This window comes from Nannospalax galili, unplaced genomic scaffold (assembly GCF_000622305.1).
Source record: "Nannospalax galili isolate Female #2095 unplaced genomic scaffold, S.galili_v1.0 scaffold832, whole genome shotgun sequence".
In the NCBI taxonomy this organism is placed as follows: domain Eukaryota; kingdom Metazoa; phylum Chordata; class Mammalia; order Rodentia; family Spalacidae; genus Nannospalax; species Nannospalax galili.
This window is the reverse complement of record NW_008331828.1, coordinates 145,924-156,359: the sequence shown is the minus strand read 5'-3', so window position 1 is coordinate 156,359 and position 10,436 is coordinate 145,924. Positions and strand designations below refer to the sequence as shown.

Below are 10,436 nucleotides of genomic sequence, written 5' to 3'. Positions count from 1 at the left end.
GGAGGAGGCCACCAGATTGTGAAAATCTTACAGAGTCACGGATCAGAGTCCAATTTGGATCAAAGTTAGTGGCACCAGTAATAGAAGTCCCCGATCCTAATCAACAAGGTCAAGTACAGCGTCAGCACTTCCCGTTACAATTTAAAGATTTAAAAGCCCTTAAGGAAGCCATATCAGCTTATGGAGGTCCAGGCTCTTCCCACAAATATATACGGTCCTTTACCCTCCAGATCGATGGGGTTGATTTTGGGAAGGAGCAGTACCATTCTTAAGGGAATACAAGAACATCCTGGTGTAATTGATTCTGATTATGAAGGGGAAAAGGTAAAAAATGTTATAGCATTGCTTACTTGTCTTTGGAAAAAATTTCTCGTTAAATGCTATGGCATGTGTGCTACCCCCTTTCTTTTTCGTGTTGTGGAATTCTACTAATGAGGATGTGGGGAGTTCTCTTAATTGTTCTTCTATAAATTGTACGGTGAGCAACTGCTGGGACTGATACAGTGATTCTGCACTGATTGTCCGGATACTTGCAATGATTCCTTTGCCAGTATGAGAAGATCGGGCCAGATCAGAATTGATACTATACCGGGAGAAGCATGACTTTGGAATCACCGCGGCAATCGTAACCATCATAGCAGTCTCCTTCACTGCTGCCGCAGTCGCCGGAATTGCATTGTCTCAAATGGTGGCAATAGCTGAGACAGTGGACAAGCTATCGGAATGCACCAGCAAACACATCCAATTTGAACTGCTTAATATAAATCATCAGACTGCATTATTGCAGGAGCAAGTGGATGCCTTATGGCTAATACAAGTGACTTGCTCACATTTTTTCCATTCTATCTGTGTAACCGCGGGTACAGTTAGAAATGCTTCAGCTATGGTGCAACAGTTAAATAAGTATATGACTGGTACTTGGAATTTAACTTTCCTTAACTTCACATCGCTATTAGCTCAACAAATTGTTCATATTAATCAGACTCAGGTACCCCCTGTATCTGCTGAAGGGTGGTGGAATACTATGGCTCAGTTGGGGGGTTGGATCCAGCGGTGGGCGGGGTCATTGTCGCTGACCGTTCTTGGGTTTAGTGCCATAGTCATTGGGCTCTGGGTCCTTTGCCGATGGATGAGATCTACAAGGTCTCAACAGATGGGCACTCAACAAGTCCTGTTAAGCTTGTTGTCTGGTAATCCAGATGTACCTCAAGTCTGGCTGCAAATGCTATACAAACGCTGAAGATGCCTCCATAGATGGGCAACTTCCAGGGAGAGGGCACCCGCCTAAGACAGGGATGAGGCCTCCCAATGACAGGTAAGGGATGACCCCTCTGGGACGACCTAAGACAGGGGGATCTTCTGTTACGTAAAGGAAAAGGGGTAAGATGTTGGGACATGATGTCCTGGCCTCCATCTGCACCTCCCCCCGCAGTGACCTTTTGGGCCTCGTGGTTCCTCAGTCTCAGAATTGTTTACCAGCTCATTTTCTGGTATCAGGTCCTGAGAACACCATGATCTGGCACTGACCCTGCACTCATGCGACGGCTCCCCTGCCCCCGTTGGGTCAGCTGCCTTCTGGGCTAGGGTATAAAAGCAACCTGGGGCTGAGAAATAAAGGCTTCTTCTGCTACACTAAAAGTGTGATTGTCTCTTCAATCCTGACATCCTCTGCTCAGAGATCAGCTTCGTGCCGCCACCGCCGCCGCACAGGCATGGCAGTCTACATAGTGAGTTCCCAGGACAGCTGGGGCTATAGGGAGATCCTGTCTCAAAAAAAAAATAATAAAATGATCAAAAAAATAAAAATCAGGAGGAACAAGATGTAGTCACCATCACAAATAAATGCAGCTGGACAGTATAAATGTCATAATCTCAGTTAAATGTCAAGAGCACTATGGGGCCAGTGGAGGGGGTTACTTGTCCTTCAAGTAAATATACGTGACAAAGTTTAACTTTTTAAATTTTGGCTTCAACAAACCCTGTCGTAAAATCAGTGAGCACTCAGGTTACACCTACAAATTAGCACAGTGGGTTTTTATTCCTTTTACATATTTTATTATTTGTATTTTATGTGTATGCATGTATTGCCTGCATATGTATCAGTGCACCCTTGTCATGCAATGCACATGGAAGTCAGAAGAGGGTGTCAGATCCCTTGGAACTACAGTTATGAACAGTTGCTAGCTGCCATGTGGATTCAGGATTTGAACCCAGGTCCTCTGCAAAAACAGCCGGTGTTCTTAACCATTGAGGCATCTCTCCAGCCCCTATAGTGTGTTTTTATGTATCATGCTATAGCATCAAGCATTTTTCCATTTCTCTTTCTCAACTATAACTGTAACCTTAAGTTTGACAAGTGTACATAGTGGAAAAGTAGACACTCTGGCTTTTGTCACTTTTGTCATACTATCTTTGAATAGAGATTGTTTATATCAGAGTCTAGACAGGCTTGTGCCCCTCCAGTTAATGCCAATGCATATGAAGTTGAAGTCATCAATGGAGTTGCACCCAAAGCCTGATTCAGGTTAACAATGTGTGCCTAAATTCATCCTGTATCTATTCCGCTGTCCATAATTTGCATAAATCTCCTTAGAATTCGGTATAATCCTCACATTGGTTCCTGGGCTTGTGAACTGAGGGCTCTTTTGATTGGAAAATTGTGATGGAAATAATCAAATCTCCTGTATCAGAGAAACTGTGAACCAAAATCATCTTGGATTCCTGGAGGGATTGCAAAGAACATTGCCATTATTCAGAATTTGAAATATGCAGGGCATGGGAGAGATTCAGCATTTCACTTTAGCAGTTCTATTTGGTCTGTGCAGAATATTGATGGATAATGGAGACATATACTTTTTTAATATGTAATCAATCCATGAGTCTAATTGCAGCTGTAGTGCCAGCTCTGGTATTCTTACTTGAGCTAATTAACATACCAGCAGGAACTGGTGTAAATTAATAGACTTATAAATGTAATGCCAGGTGTGGTGGTGCATGCCTTTAATCCCAGCATTTGGGAGGCAGAGGCAGGTGGATCTCTGTGCATTCAAGGCCAGCCTAGTCTATATAGTAAGCTCCAGACCAGCTGAGGGCTACAGGGAGACCATGTCTCAAAAGACTATATATATATACATATATATATATGTATATATATATAGTATTGCAAACACTTTATTATCTTACATATTAACAAGGACCACTATAAGAAAGTTTCTTTCAAGTGCCAAGGCCAGCATTATTGCTTTCCTATTCCACATCAACTATATACTAATTCTGTATTCCAACGTATTAACATGGTTTAACGGAACTTTGATCTTTTGTGTTTTCCACAAGTGTCTCCCAGTTGGCTAGTTCCTCCAAGGGGTAGGGCCTGCCGTAGAATGTGGACTACTGGGGGCCTGCTGGGAGCCATCTTGCAAGGGAAGCCACGATCCACGGGCAGCCTGTGCGGCATGGGGAACGTGCAGCCATGCAGCAGTTCCAACGTATTAACATGGTTTAACGGAACTTTGATCTTTTGTGTTTTCCACAAGTGTCTCCCAGTTGGCTAGTTCCTCCAAGGGGTAGGGCCTGCCGTAGAATGTGGACTACTGGGGGCCTGCTGGGAGCCATCTTGCAAGGGAAGCCATGAGCCACGGGCAGCCTGTGCGGCATGGGGAACGTGCAGCCATGCAGCAACTCAAGAACAGAATGGACTGACTCTTGTGGACCTGGGTCTAGATAGCTGGTCCCAGAGGTGTGAGCGAATGCTAGAAGTGACTATGTGGCATGGCACAGTCTGATAAGTGGGCTCTATAGATGGCGCGGGACTAGGCACTGGGTACTAATTCCTTTTGGGGTCTAGATAGCTGGTCCCAGAGGTGTGAGCGAATGCTAGAAGTGACTATGGGCATGGCATGGTCTGATAAGCGGGCTCTATAGATGGTTTGATCTTTAGCATTTTCCACAAGGTACCGCATTGTTCCTTCATACTGAAATATTTATACTTATCATGATGGGAGAAGTTAACGACCACCATGGACTCACTAAAGCATATGCAGGTAATAGCATGTGAAATCAATCTTATTCAAATTTAATGGCCTTCTAGGTCAGGGAAGTTTATAGGAATGCAGTCATCTGGGACATACAAAGACATTCCTTTTGGTTTCTAGGGTAAACCATCACACCTGTATTCTCCTACTGCCAAATAAAAGGCAGAGCACTAAGTGTACCTGTTTGGATTTTGGAGGCAGCACAATACTCTTGGGCATTTTACTCTGAAACACAAACCAAAAGTCTGAAAATATGGCTAGATTTTTTTGTTTCTTTTTTTGTTTTGGTTTATTTTATTTATTTATTTATTTTTGTCTGTCTTTTTGAGGCATGTACCTGTTTGGATTTTGGAGGCAGCACAATACTCTTGGGCATGTTACTCTGACACACAAACCAAAAGTCTGAAAATATGGCTAGATTTTATTGTTTGTTTGTTTTCTTTTGTTTTTTATTTGTCTTTTTGAGGCACGGTCTCCCTGTAGTCCCTGCTGGCCTAGAACGTGTTATGTAGACAAGGGTGGCCTCAAACTCACAGAGATCCACCTGCTTCTGCCTCCCAAGTGCAGGGATTAAAGGTGTGCACCACCATGCCCAGGAACTAGTTTTGCATGTTCCTAAAATAGTAGAGAAAAGTTTTCAAGAGTTTCATGCTGATGTGCATGTTATCCCAAAATGTACACCTTATGATTCAACATGCCCTAAATTGTTTGATGTTTAATGTTTGACACTGAACCTGATTTGAACCTTTGGCAAGCTCCCTATATGAATATGTGAGAAGAACTTGGGAGTATGAGCCTTGCCATGGAGTTACCTTCAGACTACCATTACCTATTTGAAGGACAATTCTTCACCCACTGTTGTGGTTTGAGTGAGAATGTCCCCCATAGGCTCCAAGTATTTGGACTTTTTGTTTTCAGTTGATGCCACTGCTTTAGGGAATCTTGGAAGGTTTGGTCTTGCTGGAAGAAGCATGTCACTGATGCTGGGCTTAAAGTTTTTAAAAATATTTTATGTACTGTATTTTGCTATTTTTATTTTATGTGTATAAGTGTATTGCCTATATGTGTATAAGTGCACCCATATCATGCAGTGCCTGAAGTGGTCAGAAGAGGGTGTTGGATTCCCTGAAACTGGAGTTACATACGGATGTTAGCTGCCATTGAGTGCTTGGGATTGAGGAAGTTCCTCTGAAAGAGAGGTGTTTTAAAAATATTTTATTTACTGTATTTTGCTATTTTTATTTTATGTGTATAGGTGTATTGCCTATATGTGTATAAGTGCACCCATATCATGCAATGCCTGCAGAGGTCAAAAGAGGATGTTGGATTCCCTGAAACTGGAGTTACATACAGATTTTAGCTGCCATTGAGTGCTTTGAATTGAGGAAGTTCCTCTGAAAGAGAGGTCAGTGCTCTAAACTGCTGAGCCATGTCTCCAATTCCCCTCTGCATGCACAACACGCATGCATGCTCTTTTTTGTCTTTTTGAGACAGGGTCTTCCTGTAGGCCCATCTGGCATGAAACTTACTTTGTTGACCAGGCTGGCATCCAACTCACAGAGATTTGCCTGCCTCCTCCTCCCAAGTGCTGGGATTAAAGGCATGAGCCACCAGTCTCAGCAGATTTCTTAAACCTGGTCAGATTTCCAGTCACCTTCTGCTTCCTGTGTCTGCTTGTAGATGTAAGTACTTATCCCTGTAATCCTTCTCTGGCCCCTCCCATGTTGGACTCTAATCACTGTTGAATCTGGAAAGGTAAGTTCAAATAACCTCTTGTTCCTATAAGTTCCTTGGTCACAGTGTTTTATCACAGCCATAAGAATGTAACTAATACAGAATTTGGTGCCAGAGTGTGGGCTTCTTGCTCTGAAGATCCTGACCATCTGTGTGTTTGTAGGAATGTGGAAGACTTTGCAAGTTGGTGCTAGAAAATCTATTTATTGCTGTAAGCAAATGTTACAGAGTTCAACATAATTGGGAAAAGACCAGACTCAAAAAGGTCAGAATCAGCTGAATCTATTTGATGGCCAGTGACTGCACTCTGAACCAATTTAGAGAATGCAACACTAACTGGGAGGGGACTGGAGCTTTTAAAGGTGAAGTCCAACAAGTAAAGTGTCTTGGTACAGTAGCCAGATAAGCCTCAGCTGGGCCTCCCAGGATTATATGGATGCATTCCCCAGTTCTTACCGGATCTTCTGGCCCCAGGCCAGTATAAGGCCTGGGACTGCTCACCAAAATGTCTTATACAAAATGGGGAGCTCAGGCTATTATACAGAGATTAATGGGCCACTTTATTAAGACCCTCAAAAGTGCTGAAAGCAAAGTAGTTCCTGAGGGAAATAAGTACTTAAGCAGAAACTGGGATGTTTTGGCGGAGTCTGTCTAGATAATATCCACAGCATAAAAACTTGCCTGAGGCTAACTTGAAATGTCAAGGACTAAGTTTTTGGACGGAGGAAATTTCAAGACAGCCTAATATACAAATGTTTGTGTGGCCATTAATGATCAATATTTTGCAGATCTACTGAGAAAAAGAGCAAATAGGTCATAAAGAAATGCAGAGTGCACAATTTTCATTGAAAAAAAGCACTGCGAAGATTAATGTTGGAGTCAAGGCATGTGCTGAAGGATAGGACCTCTTTGGTAAAGAGATTGAAGTGCTTAAGGAGATGCCTAGAGATTTGCACTGAAACAATGGAAACAGTACGTTCAGGGCAAAGACCACATCCAGCTAAACTTTCAACTTGTAAAAGGAAAATATCTGAAAGTTATTCTATTCCTAGAATACACAGCATAGAAAAGTTGCTGGTAATGTTAATGAACCTGTCCAGAGTCCACCCCAAGAAGGCAGCTGAACTTGACAGTGTCCTTCATATGGTACTGGCATACAGTGAAGGTGTCATCAGTTTTTCTCTGTGTGTTCAGAGAGCCACCAAAGCCAGCTGTCCTGGAACTCACTGTAGACCAGGCTGGCCTCAAACTCACAAGTATCCACCTGCCTCTGCTTCCACAGTGCTGGCTTTAAAGGCATGTGCCACCAAACCTGGCTTTAAAAAAATAAAAAAATATGGTCTTCCTGTAGCCCCACGTGGCCTGGAACTTTCTATGTAAACTGGGCTGACCAAGATATTACAGAAATCCCTTCCCTGGGATTAAAGGACTGAGTCACCATACTCAGCCCTTTGAGAAATATTTGGGTATGTTGGGCCATGGGTCCTATTAGATAAATTTTACATCATATAAACTAGGACTAATCCTAATTTTTTTTTTCATTTGTTTTATGACTGTCAAAATATTCCCAAAGAAATGTCTGATAGATTTTTAAAATTTTTGTGTTTAGGAGCTGCTCTTCCCACAAGCTCCATGAGGCTGCCAGAGGCCAAGGGGCAGGGCAGGCTGGAGGAGCCAGGAGGGGCCAGGAGGGAGATCCACCGTGGAGTTACAGGAAAGTTGGTGGAGTTCCTGGAGTTTCCCTGCGTGCTTTCCTGTGCTTGGCTGGCTGCTCCCTGTATCTTTTCCTCCCTCCAGCCTTCAAGGTCCATCCGGCCCCTCTTTCTGCCACTGTCCACCATGGAGCAGCCATGGGCACCCAAGAGTAAACAAAAAAAAGCTGAGTGAAGACGGTTTGACTAAGCAGCCTGAAGAAGTTTGTGATGTGTTGGAGAAGCTTGAAGAAGGGTCTTACAAAGTGTTTTTAAAGCAATACATAAGTAATCTGGTCAAGTTTTTGCGATTAAGCAAGTACCTATTGAGTCAGATCTTCAGGAAATAATCAAAGAAAGATCCATAATGTAGCAGTGTGGTAGCCCATATGTTGTAAAGTACTTTGGTAGTTACTTTAAGAACACAGACCTCTGGATTGTTATGGAGTACTGTGGCGCTGGATTGGTCTCAGACATAATTAGTTTATGAAACAAGACATTAACAGAAGATGAAATTGCAACCATTCTAAAATCCACATTGAAAGGATTAGAATATTTGCACTTTATGAGAAAAATACACAGAAATATAAAAGCTTGGAGTATTCTTCTCAATACAGAAGGACATGTAAAACCCACAGGTTTTGGAGTGGGTGGCCAGTTAACAGATACAATGGCAAAATGAAACACTGTGATAGGAACTCCATTTTGGATGGCTCCAGAAGTAATTGAAGAAATAGGCTACAACTGTGTGGCTGATATCTGGTCCCTTGGTATTAGGTCTATAGAAATGGCAGAAGGAAAACCACCTAATGCTAATATACATCCAATGAGGGCTATTTTTATGATTCCCACAAATCCACCACCAACATTGAGGAAGCCTGAACTTTGGTCTGATGATTTCACCGATTTTGTGAAAAAGTGCTTAGTGAAGAATCCTGAGTGGAGAGCTACTGCCACCCAGCTGTTACAGCATCCTTTTATGAAGAATGCAAAACTCGTGTCAAAATTAAGAGACCTGATCACAGAAGCCATAGAAATCAAAGCCAAAAGACATGAAGAGTAGCAGTGAGAGCTAGAAGAGGAAGAAGAAAACTTGGACGAAGATGAGCTGGATTCATATACTATGGTGAAGACTAGTTAAGAAAGTGTGGGTACAATGCAGGCCACAAGCACGATGAGTGAAGGGGCCCAGACAATGATTGAACATAATAGCACAATGTTTGAATCAGACCTGGGAACCATGGTTATAAACAGTGAGGATGAGGAAGAAGAAGATGGAACTATGAAAAAAACCACAAATTCAGCCCAAGTACAAAGACCATCTTTCATGGACTACTTTGATAAGCAGGAATTCAAGAATAAGAGTCATGAAAACTGCAACCAGAACATGCATGAACCCTTCCCTATGTCCAAAAAAGTTTTTCCAGGTAACTGGAAAGTTCTTCAAGATGGAGACTTTGACTTTTTAAAAAATCTCAGGTTAGAAGAAGTATGGATGTGATTGAAAGCACTGGACCCCATGATGTAAAGGGAAATAGAAGACCTTCATCAAAGACATGCTGTGAACAGACAGCCCATTCTGGATGCAATGGATGCTAAGAAAAGACCGAAAAACCTTTGAGTCTGATTTCTTCTCTGTTTTAATAGTTACTCTGGAGACCAAGAAACTACTAAGAATTGAAGGAATAGTGTTTTTTTTTTTTTTTAATCCCTAAGATAATGCTCTACAACTTTGCAAAGGTCAAAAACTAATGATGGTACACACCTAGATAAATTCCTAGAAGGCAGAATTACAAAAAAAAAATTATGTTTAAATATTGGAGAGTGGACTGTAGTCAAAAACTACTGATGGTACACACCTAGATAAATTCCTAAAAGGAAGAATTAAAAAAAAAATTGTGTTCAAATATTGGAGAGTGGCCTGTAGTCATTAAGAAGTATTTCATATACAGTGTTCCTCTCCTTGCTAGGGTGGAACAAAGAAAGGTCTTTGATTTACATTCATCCTTCATCTATGCCCTCTGAATTTCATGTTTTACAGCTCATCCAAGAGAGCTAGACATGGGGCCTTGGCCTCCCCAGCAACTTGGTAGATAATTAGATACATTAGGAATGATTGTAGATTAAACTGAATCAGAAAACATATTTTAGCAAAATCCACAATTAGGATTCAATTCCTTCAGTTAATTAAGGAGTTCATTGTAGAGGTCTGTCATCTGTTTGGTTAGCTCATTCAGAGTCCCTCTGTAGGAAACCAGGATGTCAGGCCCTAGGGTGAGAGGAGCCTAAAACTTTTAAGTCCAGGTGGCATTCTCTGCTAAAGGGAGGGACACTGAAAACAGTACCTCTGACAATCCCTGTCTTGCAGAAATCTGCAAGATTGGCATGAGACATCGGCCTGGTCATAAGTGCAGGCTCCCTGCTCTGTGGGAAAGCATCTTGGTCAACAACCCTTAGCTCATCTTCTTGTCCTGAACAAATAACTCAGCTATCCTTAGCTAAGATATTAGGCCAGGTTAAAGGTTTTCTCCTGAGCTAAAAGCTAAAATTTTACCATGATTTTAGCTCTAAGAAAGAAAACATTGTGGCCAATAAATTACAAGATGGGCATTGATAACTTTGAATAAAAGATTAAGCATCTTTCTAGTGCCAACTAACAGACTAAATGTCTTGTTACTTTGTACCCTAAATCACTGTATGTGACTGCTGTATCCCACATGACTGCCAGTTCCTTGGGATGTATAAAAACCATCTGAATTTTTAAATAAATGGCTTGTTGAAAAGATACAGGTCCCAGGGTCCAAGACTCTGTCACCAATCAATTCTCTCTGCCCTGAAGCCAGTGGGTCCCAATCTGAGAAATGCAAATCTGAGTCCTGACAACTGGTGCCTCTACAGGGACACTCTAAGAATTCTGCTTTACTGCAGACAGAGCAATCCTCCCCACTTTGGCCGATTGGATCCCCTTGTCATGCTGTTT

At 42.1% G+C, this 10,436-nt stretch overlaps 1 pseudogene; it reads left to right on the top strand.

The window, feature by feature from the left end:
* The first annotated feature begins 7,604 nt into the window (after positions 1 to 7,604).
* LOC103728945 lies at positions 7,605 to 8,925 on the top strand (annotated as a pseudogene).
* The last annotated feature ends 1,511 nt before the right edge of the window (positions 8,926 to 10,436 follow it).